We start from the raw sequence: 13,544 nt of genomic DNA on the forward strand, positions 1-13,544 counted from the left end.
GTAAATTTCAAAGAATATAATTTTGTTTTTGCTACTGCTTTTTATAATGAAAATAATATGATGATAAAGCTTGATAATAATGCACTAAATTGAATTTTTTAGAAGAATATAAGAACTGCTTCCATATATAAATACAAAAACAGATGCTTAGGTATGTCAAATATTAACAAAATCACTCAAATCATTTATAGAGTATCCTCTCCTACCACTAAATGTGATTTTTATGACTAGGTCTTTTATTATATTATGGTGCAACTACAGTTGACATTTTGTAGGAAACTGGCTCTATAAAAATTGATTTAATATCCCCTCAGAGCTTTAAGTTAAATCTCATGAGTTGTAACTTCTTTTTATTTAAAAATACTTTATCACTGAACTACTTGGAAATTGTACAGCAAAGGGTTAGATCAGTAGTTCTGGTTTGCCTAAACACTGCACATCCTAAACTTCTTCAAGAATGGCTTTTTAAATTCTTTTTTTAAATATAATTTATTGTCAAGTTAGCCAACATACAGTATATACAGTGTGCTCTTGGCTTTGGGAGTAGATTCCCATGATTCATTGGTTACATATGACACCCAGTGCTCATCCCAACAAGTGCCCTCCTCAATACCCATCACCCATTTTCCCCTCCCCAGCCTGCCCTCCCCACCCATCCCCTCCATCAACCCTCAGTTTGTTCTCTGTATTTAAGAGTCTCTTAGAGGCAACTGAAGCCTTTGACAGTACAGCTGCAAGATTTGAAGATGCCGCCCAAGGGAAAAAGCAGTTCCAGGAAAGGGGGGGAAGGGGGAGCAGCCTCTGGGAGTGACAGTTCTGACAAGAAGGCTCAGGGTCCCAAAGGTGGTGGCAATGCAATAAAGGTCAGACACATTCTGTGTGAAAAACATGGGAAAATCATGCAATCCATGGAAAATGGATTCAATTTTCAATTCAATGGATTTTCAACATGGGAAAATCATGCAATTCCATGGAAAATCCATGGAAAAGTTGAAGTCTGGAATGAGATTCAATGAACTGGCTGCACAGTATAGTAGAGATAAAGCCAGGCAAGGGGGTGACTTGGGTTGGATGACCAGAGGTACCAAGGTGGGACAATTTCAAGAAGCAGCATTTGCCTAGCCTGTAAGCGGGCTGGATAAGCCTGTGTTTATAGACCTTCCAGTTAAGACAAAATTTGGATATCATATTATTATGGTTAAAGGGAGAAAATAAAATTGTATGGAAGACTGAAAAAAAAAGAGTCTCTTATGGTTTTCTTCCCTGTCTGAAACTATTTTTTCCCCTTCACTTCTCCCATGGTCTTCTGTTAAGTTTCTCAAATTCCACACTTGAGTGAAAACATATGATATCTGTCTTTCTCTGACTTATTTCACTTAGCATAATACCCTCCAGTTCCATCTATGTTGTTGCAACTGGCAAGATTTCATTTTTTCTCATTGCCAAGTGGTAGGAATGGCTTTTTAAATTTCGTTTAATTAATTTATTTTTTTATTTTTTAGAGAGAGAAAGCACAAGTTGAGAAAGGGGCAGAGAGAGAGAGAGAGAGAGAGAGAGAGAGAGAGAGAGAGAGAATCTTAAGCAGGCTCTACTCTCAGGATGGAGCCTGATGCCAGGCTCAATCTCATGACCCTAATATCATGACCTGAACCGAAATCAAGAGTTGGGCACTTAACCAAACGAGCCACCCAGGCGGGCACAGGAATGGCTTTGACCAGCTCCTGAGAGATAATCTCTGAACCCATGGGATGCCTTGGTTGATAAGAATATCTTTTATGGTACAGCCACAGTGGAAAGTAGATGGAGGTTTCTCAAAAATTAAATTAAAAATAGAAATACCATATGATCTAATAGTCACACTGCTGGCTATTTACCTAAAGAAAATGAAAACACTATTCAAAGAGATATATGCACCCCTATGTTTATTGCTATACTATTTATAATAGCCAAGATATAGAAGCAACCCAAATATTCATGTATAGATAAATGGATAAAGAAAATGTGATATATAAATATATATGTGATATATGTGATATATGTGTAACTGATATATATATATATATATATATATATATATATGTTTGTGGAAGACAAATACCATACAATTTCACATAGTGTAGAATAAAAAAAACCAAATGAATAAAAACCAAAAAGCAGAATCAGATCTATAAATATTGATGGCTGCCAGGAAGGAAAGAGATCAGGGTGGGCAAAATGGAAGAAGGGGAGAGGGTAACATGGGCTTCTAGTTATGGAATAAATAAACCATTGGAATAAAGTTACAGCATAAAGAATATAGTCAATGGTATTGTAATAGTGTTGTATGGTGAAAGGTGTTAGCTATGCTTACGGTAAGCACAGTAAGAAGTATAAACTTGTTAAATCACTATGTTGTACACACAAAGTTAATCTAATATTGTGTGTCAACTATACTCAAATAAAAAAGAAAAGAAAGTCTTTGTATAACTGAAGACTTAGCTACTTGAGATAGTTTATACTAACAATGTGACTTATGGCAAATAACATTTATGACAATGGTATTATATACTCTGAGCAGCTAAGATTCATCTCAAACAGTTGGTTTAACATCTGAAAATAATGGAATATACCACATTAACAGAATAAAGAACAATAACCCCATGATCAAATAAAGAGATGGTGAACAATCATTTGAAAAATAATACATCTATTTGCTGTAGAAACCCTCAATGAGCTAGGAATAAAGGGATTTTTATCCACTTGCCAAAGTGTATCTATGCAAATCCTACTGCTAACATCATACTTAATGGTGAAAGACTGAAGCCTTTCTCCAAATGTAATGAACAAGGCAAGGATGTTTACTTTTTTCATCTCTATTCAACATTGTACTGCATATTATTCTAGCTAGCACATTAAGGCAATAAGAATAAGAACAACAAAATAATTTTTTTTAATTTTTTTACATTTATTCATTTTTGAGAGACAGAGCACAAGCAGGGGAGGGGCAGAGAGAGAAGGAGACACAGAATCCGAAGCATGCTGCAGGCTCTGAGCTGACAGCACAGAGCCCAAGGCGGGGCTCGAACCCACAAACTGTGAGATCATGACCTAAGCTGAAGTCAGATGCTCAACCGACTGAGCCACCCAGGTGCCCCAGAACAACAAAATAATTTAAAGGCATGTAGTTTGGAAAGAAAAAAGTAAAACTGTATTTACTAACAGAATATATAGTGAATGTAAGAAATACAAGGAATACACACAAATTACCATAATAAACAAATTTAGCAAAGTCACAAAACACAAGTCCGTCATACAAATAATAGTTGTATTTTTATACACTAGCAACAACCAATCAGAACTTGAAATTAAAGAAATTATTTCATTTGCAATGGTAATAAGATAATAAAAATTTATAAAGTATCATTAAAATAATGAAAAGATAAGCCATAGACCAGGCAAAAATATTTTAGTTTTCTTTTCTTTTCTTTTTGTTTCAAGTTTTCATTTAAATTCTAATTAGTTAACATATAGTGTAATGTTGGTTTCAGGAGTAGAATTTAGTGATTCGTCACTTACATATAACATCCAGGGCTCATCACAAGGGCATTCCTTAAGCTCATCCCCCACCCACCTTCCCTCCAGCAACTTCTGTTTTCTATAGTGAAGAGTCTTCTATGGTTTGCTTCCCTCTCTCTCTTTCTTTTTTTTTTCTCCAATGTTTACCTGTTTCCTTTCTTTCTTTCTTTCTTTCTTTCTTTCTTTCTTTCTTTCTTTCTTTCAGCAGCAGGCAAAAGTTTATTAGAGTATAAGATTAGAAAGTAAGAATAGTAGGAAACCTCTGTTTCATTTCTTAAATTCCACATATGAGTGAAATCATATGGTATTTGTCTTTCTCTGACTGACTTAGTTCACTTGGCATAATACAGTCTAGCTCCATCCATGTCATTGCAAATGGCAAGTGTTTGTTCTTTTTTATGGTTGAGTAATATTCCAGTATATACAGTGCTGCTATAAACATTGTGGTGCATGTAACCCTTCAAATCAGTGTTTTGTTTCCTTTGGGTAAATACCTAGTAGTGCAATAGCTGGGTCATAGGCTAGTTCTATTTTTAACTTTTTAAATATTTTCCAGCAACATTTGTTAAAGAGCTTATCTCAGATCATATAAAGAATGCTTACCTTTCATGAGTAGGAAGACAAATGATACAATTTACAATAGGTTCATATGAATGATTAATTAGCACCTAGAAATATGATGGATTACTTTTCAGAGCATTATGTTAAGTGAAAATGGATTCAAAAGGCCACATTCTATATGATATCATCATAGAGCATTTTGTAAAAACAAAAATCTAAAGATAATAGTTGGATAAATACTTGCTAAGGGTTGAGAGTAAATGGAAGGATTTGTCACAAATGGGCATGAGGGAGATTTTGAGGGGGTAATTGAACTGTTCTATATTTTGTTCATGTAGCTAGTTGTGCAACTTTATATATTTTTAAAACTTACAGAATTTTCTGGGGCACCTAGGTGGCTCAGTCAGTTAAGCATCTGACTTCAGCTTGGGTCATGATCTCACTGTGCATAAGTTTGAGCCCCACGTTTGCTCTGTGTTGACAGCTCAGAGTCTGGAGCCTGCTTTGGATTCTCTCTCTCTCTCTCTCTCTCTCTCTCTCTCTCTCTCAAAAATAAATAAACACCAAAAATAATTAAAACTTACAGAACTTTCCAACAGAAAAATATCAGTTTTATAATATATATTCTGCCATGAAATTTTCAAAAGTCACTTACTAAAATCACATAAAACCTTTGTAAAATAATGCTTTTAAATAATATTAGAATTTCAATTCCAATTATGATGTAAAAATGTACAAAGGACTGTTGCCCTAACCCTAGCAATGTGAGAAAGCTCCATAATCTACAAATCCATAGCTTTCCTTGAGTGAGTCAGTTGTGAGTTGTTAATTAACCTAGTCAATTGAATTCCAAAGGATGATAGTCCCCGCAGAGGTGAGACAGGACTTGAACTGTTTCTTTCATTTTTGGCAGATTGTTGAAGGAAAACACGGTAATCATAGAAGCAGGTAGGGACAGCTTAAAAATTTAAGATATTTTAGATGCTGAAAGTAACTGTCAATTTGTTTAGTTTCCATGGGAACTTCAAACAGGAAAAATCTGAGGTCACTGACAAGCTTCCTTCCATAGGCCTCCATGGATACTCTTGATAAAGATAGCAGGTAGGTCTAGAGATCAGTGTGGCACATGGACACAGAGCACTGTCTGCTCCCCAAATACCTCTTTTAAGAGAAATAAACGCTTCAAGACACTGTGGGAAAAGCAGCATACTCTACCACCACCAATGACGAGGCAAAGATCCATTGCTATGATAGAGAAAGAAGCTATATCCTATGGAGAAAGAAGTTAATAGACAAACAAGAAAAAAGGAAAATTCCTGTCCTAGGAAAAGGCAATAGGCAACTGAAGGACTAGAAGGAAAACAAAAAACAAACAAAAAACCAAAAAACCCTTCAGTTCCAGGGAGATTGGAAGCCACCTGAAGCAGGAAACTCCCTTACCCTTTGCCTATCCCAAATTTCACTGCCAGTGAGCTATAATTTCTGCATTATTTCTAAGAAAGTTTGTCTACTACTAATTCAAAAAGATATTCTCCTAGTACATTCTCCTAAAGAGGTTCATATTTTTAGCTATCTTTTTAGGAGATAGAGATGGAGCTGTCTCTGCACCTCAAATTAACTTCTGTGTATAATGTGAGAAAGATCCTAGGATCATTTTATCATTGATAGATAACCAGTGGCCCCAAAAGTATTTGTTTAAAATATCTTCTCTTTCAAATTGGGTTTACTTTTAGCACCTTTATCAAAAATCCAATGAGTATTGGGGGAAAGAAGGAAGTGGGGAATTTCTATTCAATAGGTATAAAGTTTCAGTTTTGTAAGATAAATGAGTTCTAGAGATCTGCTATACAGCACTATACCTATGGTTAGCAATTCTATATTGTACACTTAAGATTTCATTACAAAGGTAGATCTTATTAAATGTTATCACAATAAAAAAGGTAGATGAGTGGGTCACCTGGGTGGCTCAGTCAGTTGTGTCTGACTCTTGATTTCGATTCAAGTCATGATCTCATGGTTCCTGAGTTCAAGCTCCATCTCGGGCTCTGTCGTGACCGTATGCAGCCTGCTTCAGATCCTCTGTTTCCCTCTCTCTCTCTGCCCCTTCCTTGTTCATGTGCATGCTCTCTCCCTCTCAATATATATATAAAAAAAGGGACACTTAAAAAAAGTCAAAAGAGTAAAATTGTGGCTCTATTCTGGAGTGTTCCATTAAGCTATGGAACCATGGATTAGTGCCACACTACTTAATTACAGTAACTTTATAGTAGGTATTGTAAGTGCTTTTTAAAAGATACTTATTTTAAGAGAACTCTGAGTATTCTAGATCCCCTGCATTTCCATCAAAAAAAGAAGTCTCTGTCTTAGTAATTGACTAGAAAACTGAAAATTTGTTTATGATACAAGGCAGATAAGCAAATTACATGGGATCACCAGATGTTACCAAAAGTTATTTTTGAGGGAAGATGTTCATGTAAGAAACTAAAATAAAAGATTCTGACAGAGAATAATGTCAACATTTCCCTAAGCAACTAGCCCAGATAAGCAGGATTGACTCTTTTTCACATTCCAATTTATAGATGTTAGTTTTTCTGTTGTTTTTAAGCATAACTTCAAATAATTTGATTTTTTTCTCTCATAATTAGCATTTACTAAGTTAAACGGCTTATAAAACTATTTTTGTCCCTTTGCATTTTCATAAATTTTAATTATTTTGGTGGCAGAAGATAGAAAATGCAAAAGTGGGCCACGACCACTTCATTTTATGCACATTATAATTGAAGCAGTTTCAGAGTTGTTTTTTCTATCCAGTTGAAAACTGTGGCCTTTGATTTTGCCCCGAAATACAGGAATCATATTTATGTCCATAAACTGAGATCACATGGTCTATGAAGAATGGTAAATACAACGAAAACAAACTAATACGCACATGAAATACACGGGGCTTATTTGTAGGCTCGTTACCCATCTCCCTTACGATGAGGTTAAAGCTTAGTTTACAGACTATTCAGAGAAACTGCAAATAGATGAGCTTTTCAGAAATGGCCAGCAAACAGCCTTGTTCTGAAAATGTACCTCAGTGCCCCCAATTCCTTGGCCTCATCTGTTCTCACATTTGGGAGATAAATGAGTCATATGATGGCATTGGAAGATTTTCTGAAAGTATTTATTTGGACATTTATTTTGAGATACCTCCAACTAATGTATTGTGTGAACGAATCTAAAAGTTTAGCAACATGAGCTGGCAGGAAATTTACCCTGTCCAGCACTTAGGGCACCTATTTAGCCTGGGTGGTAAACACTCTTATTATCACTGTTACATTTGAGGTAGTCAATGCTTAGTTATAGCTTAATTAAATTTCTCAGAAACCTAAGATGGGTAGGTAATAACCTGAGCACTGAGTTTGCTCTAACTCTGGAAAAATTGCTCATAAACATCACAGCATACTTCCCTTACTTGTGTAAAAATGACGTAACTTGCAGGGTCCTAGACTAATATGTCTTGACTTTCAGGAAGTGGCACATTCTTAAGGGGTTTGCTAGATATAACAGATTAGAGAAAAATGAAACTTTTTCAGCAGAGAACCACAAGAAGAAGTTTTTGAATTAATAATCATGGCCGAGGAAGATGGGGTTTCTATTGAGACAACCATAAAATTGTGGATATATTTTTATCAGTTAGAAGAAATTCTTAATTTCAGACATTCGTAATTATATATCTATAATAACAGACGTGTAAGATCTGAAAATTTATTTAAAAAGTCAATAATACTTCTGAATTAAAGAATTTCACATTCCTCATTTTTGTTATCAACAAATTTCAAACTATCTACTACAAAAGAAAGTAACCAAGGAAAACAAAAAAAGATAAAATTACCTTTGTGTATCAGGGTTCTCCACAGAAACATCACACTGTGTTACCTTTAGATAGATTCTCATACGGCAATAAGGTATCGAAAATAAAGGGAAATGGAACAATTTAATACAATCCCTTTTCCACGTCCACTGGTTCTATTTTTCATTTCATCATATAGTACACTTAGTGTGTTGAATTAAATGTTAGATGTCAAATAAATATGACATGAAGTCCTATATAGTCTTACCAATTAAGTTTTTACACTTGTTTTAACAATCTTCTCTGGATTCCAGAAGCACTCTATGCAATAATGAGATATTTTGCTTTTATACATTTTGAAAGTAATTCCAAATCCCGCTAAGCTTTGAATAGGACCCAGAACAAGGATTTATCCCTATTGTCTTTTTTTCCCAGTCAAGATTTTTTTTAAGTAAGTAGTTGTAAATTGTAACATTAAGTATTAGCAAAATGACTCTGTCACAGTGTGATGTATGTGAGCATTCTGGAGTCACAGAGCCTGGAAGTGCTATAGTTAAGGATCTAGGACTCAGTGCCAGAAAGGGACTATGCTCTGTAGCTACAGCAATAGCTACCCTATGCTAACCAGACTGTTTATGTATCAAATTTTGGGCTGCAACTTTTTTTCTTTGCTTCTGGCCTAGTGGGTACCCCCAAGTTTAATTTACCAAATATTCATTTTTGATTAAATTAGAGTCCTGATATGCAAGTATCAGAGCTTCTTTTAAGAAATGTAAATATTAATACCCTCTGCTTTCTAGTTAAGACCATCTTACCCACAAATGTGGTATACAGCACCAAGTAATATACAAATGAGAAAAATATAAATGAGAAAAAAATGGGCAAAGTACCACCATATAAGTGAGAAAAAGTGGGCAAAGTACTCACCTGCCTATAAAATGACAAATAAAAAGTTCTCAAAGCCTGAGAGTGTATAAAGAAATTGTGTAAAGTCCTATGTGTAATACAATATTTCCCAAGGAATCCATATTCTTTAAAAATCTTTCAGGCAGTGAAGAGTGGGAAATTTTCTGCATGCTCAATAGCTAGGACAGTCAATACTCTTTTGGAGTTACCATCAGGGGAAAAAAAAAGGTAATGATTGCAATTTGACAGAGAATAAAGCTGATGAATAAGCCAATTTCAAAACCTCTCAGGCTAGTGGTAAATCTCCTGATCTAAATTAAATGGTATAAGTTCCACACTGCCAGACAGAACAATATTATAACTCCTATTTATTTTTATAACACATTTCACTTAGATTTTTACAGGATAATATCATAAAAATTTTTAAATATGTGAATTATTTTATTGATACAAAAGATCACATATTTTCAATAAAAATGTCAAAATCCTGTTCTAAATTACATTCCATATATTTTATTTTCTAAACATGGATATTGATGCTCATATTTTTAAAGAACAAATAAGAATAAACTGGTACATCTTAATGACTACATCCTCTTTGCATAATTTCTTAGCTCATTGCTGTGATACTAAGTAAGTGAAAATTTAAAAAGGAGCAAATAAATAAAACTCACTGGAGGGAGCTTGACAGTACATTACTTAACTCCTCATGAAGCCCTTAGAAATGTCTAATATCAAAAAAGAAAAAAATGAACGAAAGAGGTGATTTGTAAAACAGCACTTCTGTTTCCCCCTTTGATCTGAACATGCTATGTAAGTATATCACATTCTGCAAGAAGTTATACTTTTGATGACAAACCATTGTATTAAAGTTCTCCAGAAAAACAGAACCAGCAGATATAAGGAATTGGGATGCCTGGTGGTATAATTCTAGACTGAGTCCAAAGGCCTGAGAACCAGGAGAATGATGGTATAAGTTCAGGAGAAGACCAATATCCAGCTCAAACAGTCAGACAGAGATAACTTCTCCCTTTCATCACCTTCTTGTTCTTCCTCTAAGGTCCTCTAAGGTTGAATGATGCCCACACACATTAGGACAAGCCATCTGTTTTCCTCAGTCTACCAATCCAAATGCAAATCTCATCCAGAGATATACTCACAGACATACCCAGAAACGATATTTAACTCAAATATCTGGCACCTCTTTCTCCCTCCCTCCCTTCCTCCCTTCCTTCCTTCCTTCTTTTTTTCTCTCTCCCTTTCTCTGCTTCTTTCTTTCTCTTTTTGTCTTTCTTTCTCTTTTTGTCTTTCTTTCTTTCTCTTTCTTTCTTTCTTTCTTTCTTTCTTTCTTTCTTTCTTTCTTCTTTCTTTCTTTCCTGTCTTTTTTTTCTCTTTCTCTCTGCCTTTCTCTGTTTCTTTCTTTCTTTCTTTCTTTCTTTCTTTCTTTCTCTTTCCTCTCTTTTTTTCTCTCTCTCCCATTCTCTGTTTCCTTCCTTCCTTCTTTCCTTTCCTTTCCTTTCCTTTTTTCTTTCTTTCTATTTTTTTTTTTTAGGTTTATTTATTTTGAGAGAGACAGAGACAGCAAGTGAGCAGGGGAGGGGCAGTGAGAGAGAGGGAAAGAGAGGAAATCCCAAGCAGGCTGATCTGACAGCAACCTGGGGCTTGAACTCACAAAACTGTGAGATCATGACCTGAGTGGAAACCAAGAGTTGACGCTTAACCCACTGAGCCACTTAGGCTCCTTTCTTTCTTCCTTTCTTCCTTCCTTTCTTTCTTTCTTTCTTTCTTTCTTTCTTTCTTTCTTTCTTTTCTTCCTTTCTTTCTTCTTTCCTCTCTTTTTTTTCTCTCTCTCCCTTTCTCTGTTTCCTTCCTTCCTTCCTTCCCTCCTTCCTTCTTTTTTCTTTCTTTCTTTCTTTCTTTCTTTCTCTCTTTCTTTCTTTCTTCTTTCCTCTTTTTTTTCTCTCCCTTTATCTGTTTCCTTCTTTCCTTCCTTCTTTCCTTCCTTCCTTCCTTCCTTCCTTCCTTCTTTCCTTCCTTCTTTCCTTCCTTCCTTCCTTCCCTCCTTCCTTCTTTCCTTTCCTTTTTTCTTTCTTTCTTTCTATTTTTTTTTTTAGATTTATTTATTTTGAGAGAGACAGAGACAGAAAGTGGGAAGGGGAGGGGCAGTGAGAGAGAGGGAAAGAGAGGGAATCCCAAGCAGGCTCTGAGCTGACAGCAACCTGGGGCTTGAACTCACAAAACTGTGAGATCATGACCTGAGTGGAAACCAAGAGTCTTGACGCTTAATCCACTGAGTCACTCAGGCTCCTTTCTTCCTTTCTTTTTCTTTCTTTCTTTCTTTCTTTCTTTCTTTCTTTCTTTCTTTCTTTTTTTCTTCTTTCTCTCTTTCCTCCCTTCCTCCCTACCTGCCTTTGTTCTTCCCTTCTTCTTTTCTTTCTTTTCCTGCCAAAGCAACAAATAATCATCATTAACATCTGAATGTACAAAGATACTGATGGGTGGATATGATTAGTTGTTGTCTTTCTTAAGACTTCTAGAAATATACTTTAGTTACAATTGTCTTTGAATTCACAGAGTAAATTTGGTTAGAATTTGAGGTACCCAAATTGTAAGCTTATTTCTTCTTAATACTGCAAAGTGGTCTGTGCTCATCTTCTGTATTTCCTGCTGTAATCCTCCAGTCAGCCATTTCTCTAAGGAGCCCTGTTTCCCTTTATAGTATATTGCCTTTATATATAGAGCATATTGTTTTTATATATATAGTGTACTGCCTTCATATATAATGCTATAAAGGAAATATAAAGTATTATATATGTATATATAATATGTATATTATACACACACACACACACATATATATATATATATATATATATATATATATTCCCTTTATTGTATATTGTTTCTGGGGTGTCATTTCTTTTAGGCCCTATCTACTGAGAAAGCAAAAAATTATATGTGTTTTTACTACCATGTATATACAAATATCCATAAATATTCCTGCACAGAAACATCTATATCCTTATTAATCTAAACATGAGTTCATATGGATGTCTCCAATTCTCATTCATTACCACATGGATCATTCTAAATTTCCTCAACTTGCTTATCTCTACATTCTTAATCCCATAGTGACAACTGAGGCTTCAGCTATCTGCCATCTTTTTACTTAATTGGTTTATTTTCATATAAATATTTAGCACTGTAAGCATTGTTAATTCATACTCTCTTAACTATTTTATCAACTAGTATGTAGTGCTTATATGCAGTTCCTTACAGACTCCACTCATCTCCAAAGTTACTTTGGTCCCTACCTCTCCCTCTGTGACCCTCAGTGAGATTTTTTTCATGCATTTAAAATACTACTAGATTCTCTTGTATCTTGCCTCAGGGATTCCAGGATGACATTTTGTATGTTGCATGTATTAAGATACATTGTTTAAATTTCTATGGGTTTTTGACAAGTGCGTACTGTCTTTTATCCACTATTACGGTATTCTATAAAATAAATTTGCTGCACTAAACAACTCCTGCATTTCACTTATTCAACCCTCACCACAAATTCTACCAACCACTAACCATTTTAAGTGTCTCAATAATTGTGTCTGGTCTGAAACATTACAAGTTGGGATTGTGCAGTTTACACCCCTTCACTGTCTTCTTTCACTTATAAATATGCATTTAAGTTTCCTTCATGCCTTTTTATTGCTTTATAGCTCATTTATTTTTTATTTTTGAATAATATTCCATGGTACAGATGTACTACAGTCTGTTTATCCATTTGCTTTTTGAGCAATATCTTGGTGGCTTTTAGTTTGGCTGATCATAAATAAAGCTACTATAAATAATACCATGCAGGTTTCTGTGTGACTGCGTTTTCAATCAGTTGGATTAATATCTAAGACTACAACTGATGGATCCAATAGTAGAACTGTTCAGCTTGCAAGGGACTGACAAACTGTCTTCCAAACGCATACATCATTTTGCATCCCCACAAGCAATAAATGAGAGTTCCTGTTGCTCTACATTCTCACCAGCATTTGGCATGTTCGCCATTCTAATTACTGTGCAGCGATGCCTCATTGTTGTTTGAATTTGCAATGCCATGATGACAAATGACAATAAGCATCATTCATGTTTATTTACCACCTGCCTATGTTCTTCGGTGAGAAATCTGTTAAGATATGTTGCCGATTTTTTAATTAGTAAGTGGTGAATTTCAGTAGTGTCAATTCTCTGTGTTCTTCTTTAGTGTTGTATTGATTCCTTTGGATCTTTTCTCTTGAATGTAAAACTGAAATCAGTTTTTCAATAAACACAAGATACCTTCCTGGGATTTTCTCTGAGGTTGTGTTTAATCTACAGATCAAGTTGGGAAGAATTTGTATTTTCACAATATTGAGGTTTATAATCCATAATCATGAATAACTACTCATATTTTTGGATGTTGTTGTGTTTCTTGTTGTCAGAGTTTTATACTTTTCTACACATAGAATCTGTATATGTTTTGTTAGATTTATACCTAGAAATTTCATTTGTAGTACTACTGTAAATAGTGTTATATGTTTGATTTTTTAAGTTTATTAATTTTTTAGAGAGAAAACATGAACAGGGGAGGGGCAGAGCAAGAGGGAGACAGAGGATCCAAAGCACTGATATCAGCAAGCCTGATGTGGGGCTTGAACTT

General features: G+C 34.9%; 1 pseudogene; it reads left to right on the forward strand.

Moving 5' to 3' along the window:
* The first annotated feature begins 746 nt into the window (after positions 1 to 746).
* On the forward strand, positions 747 to 1,215 carry LOC102959517 (annotated as a pseudogene).
* The last annotated feature ends 12,329 nt before the right edge of the window (positions 1,216 to 13,544 follow it).

Source organism: Panthera tigris, chromosome B1 (assembly GCF_018350195.1).
Source record: "Panthera tigris isolate Pti1 chromosome B1, P.tigris_Pti1_mat1.1, whole genome shotgun sequence".
Taxonomy (NCBI): domain Eukaryota; kingdom Metazoa; phylum Chordata; class Mammalia; order Carnivora; family Felidae; genus Panthera; species Panthera tigris.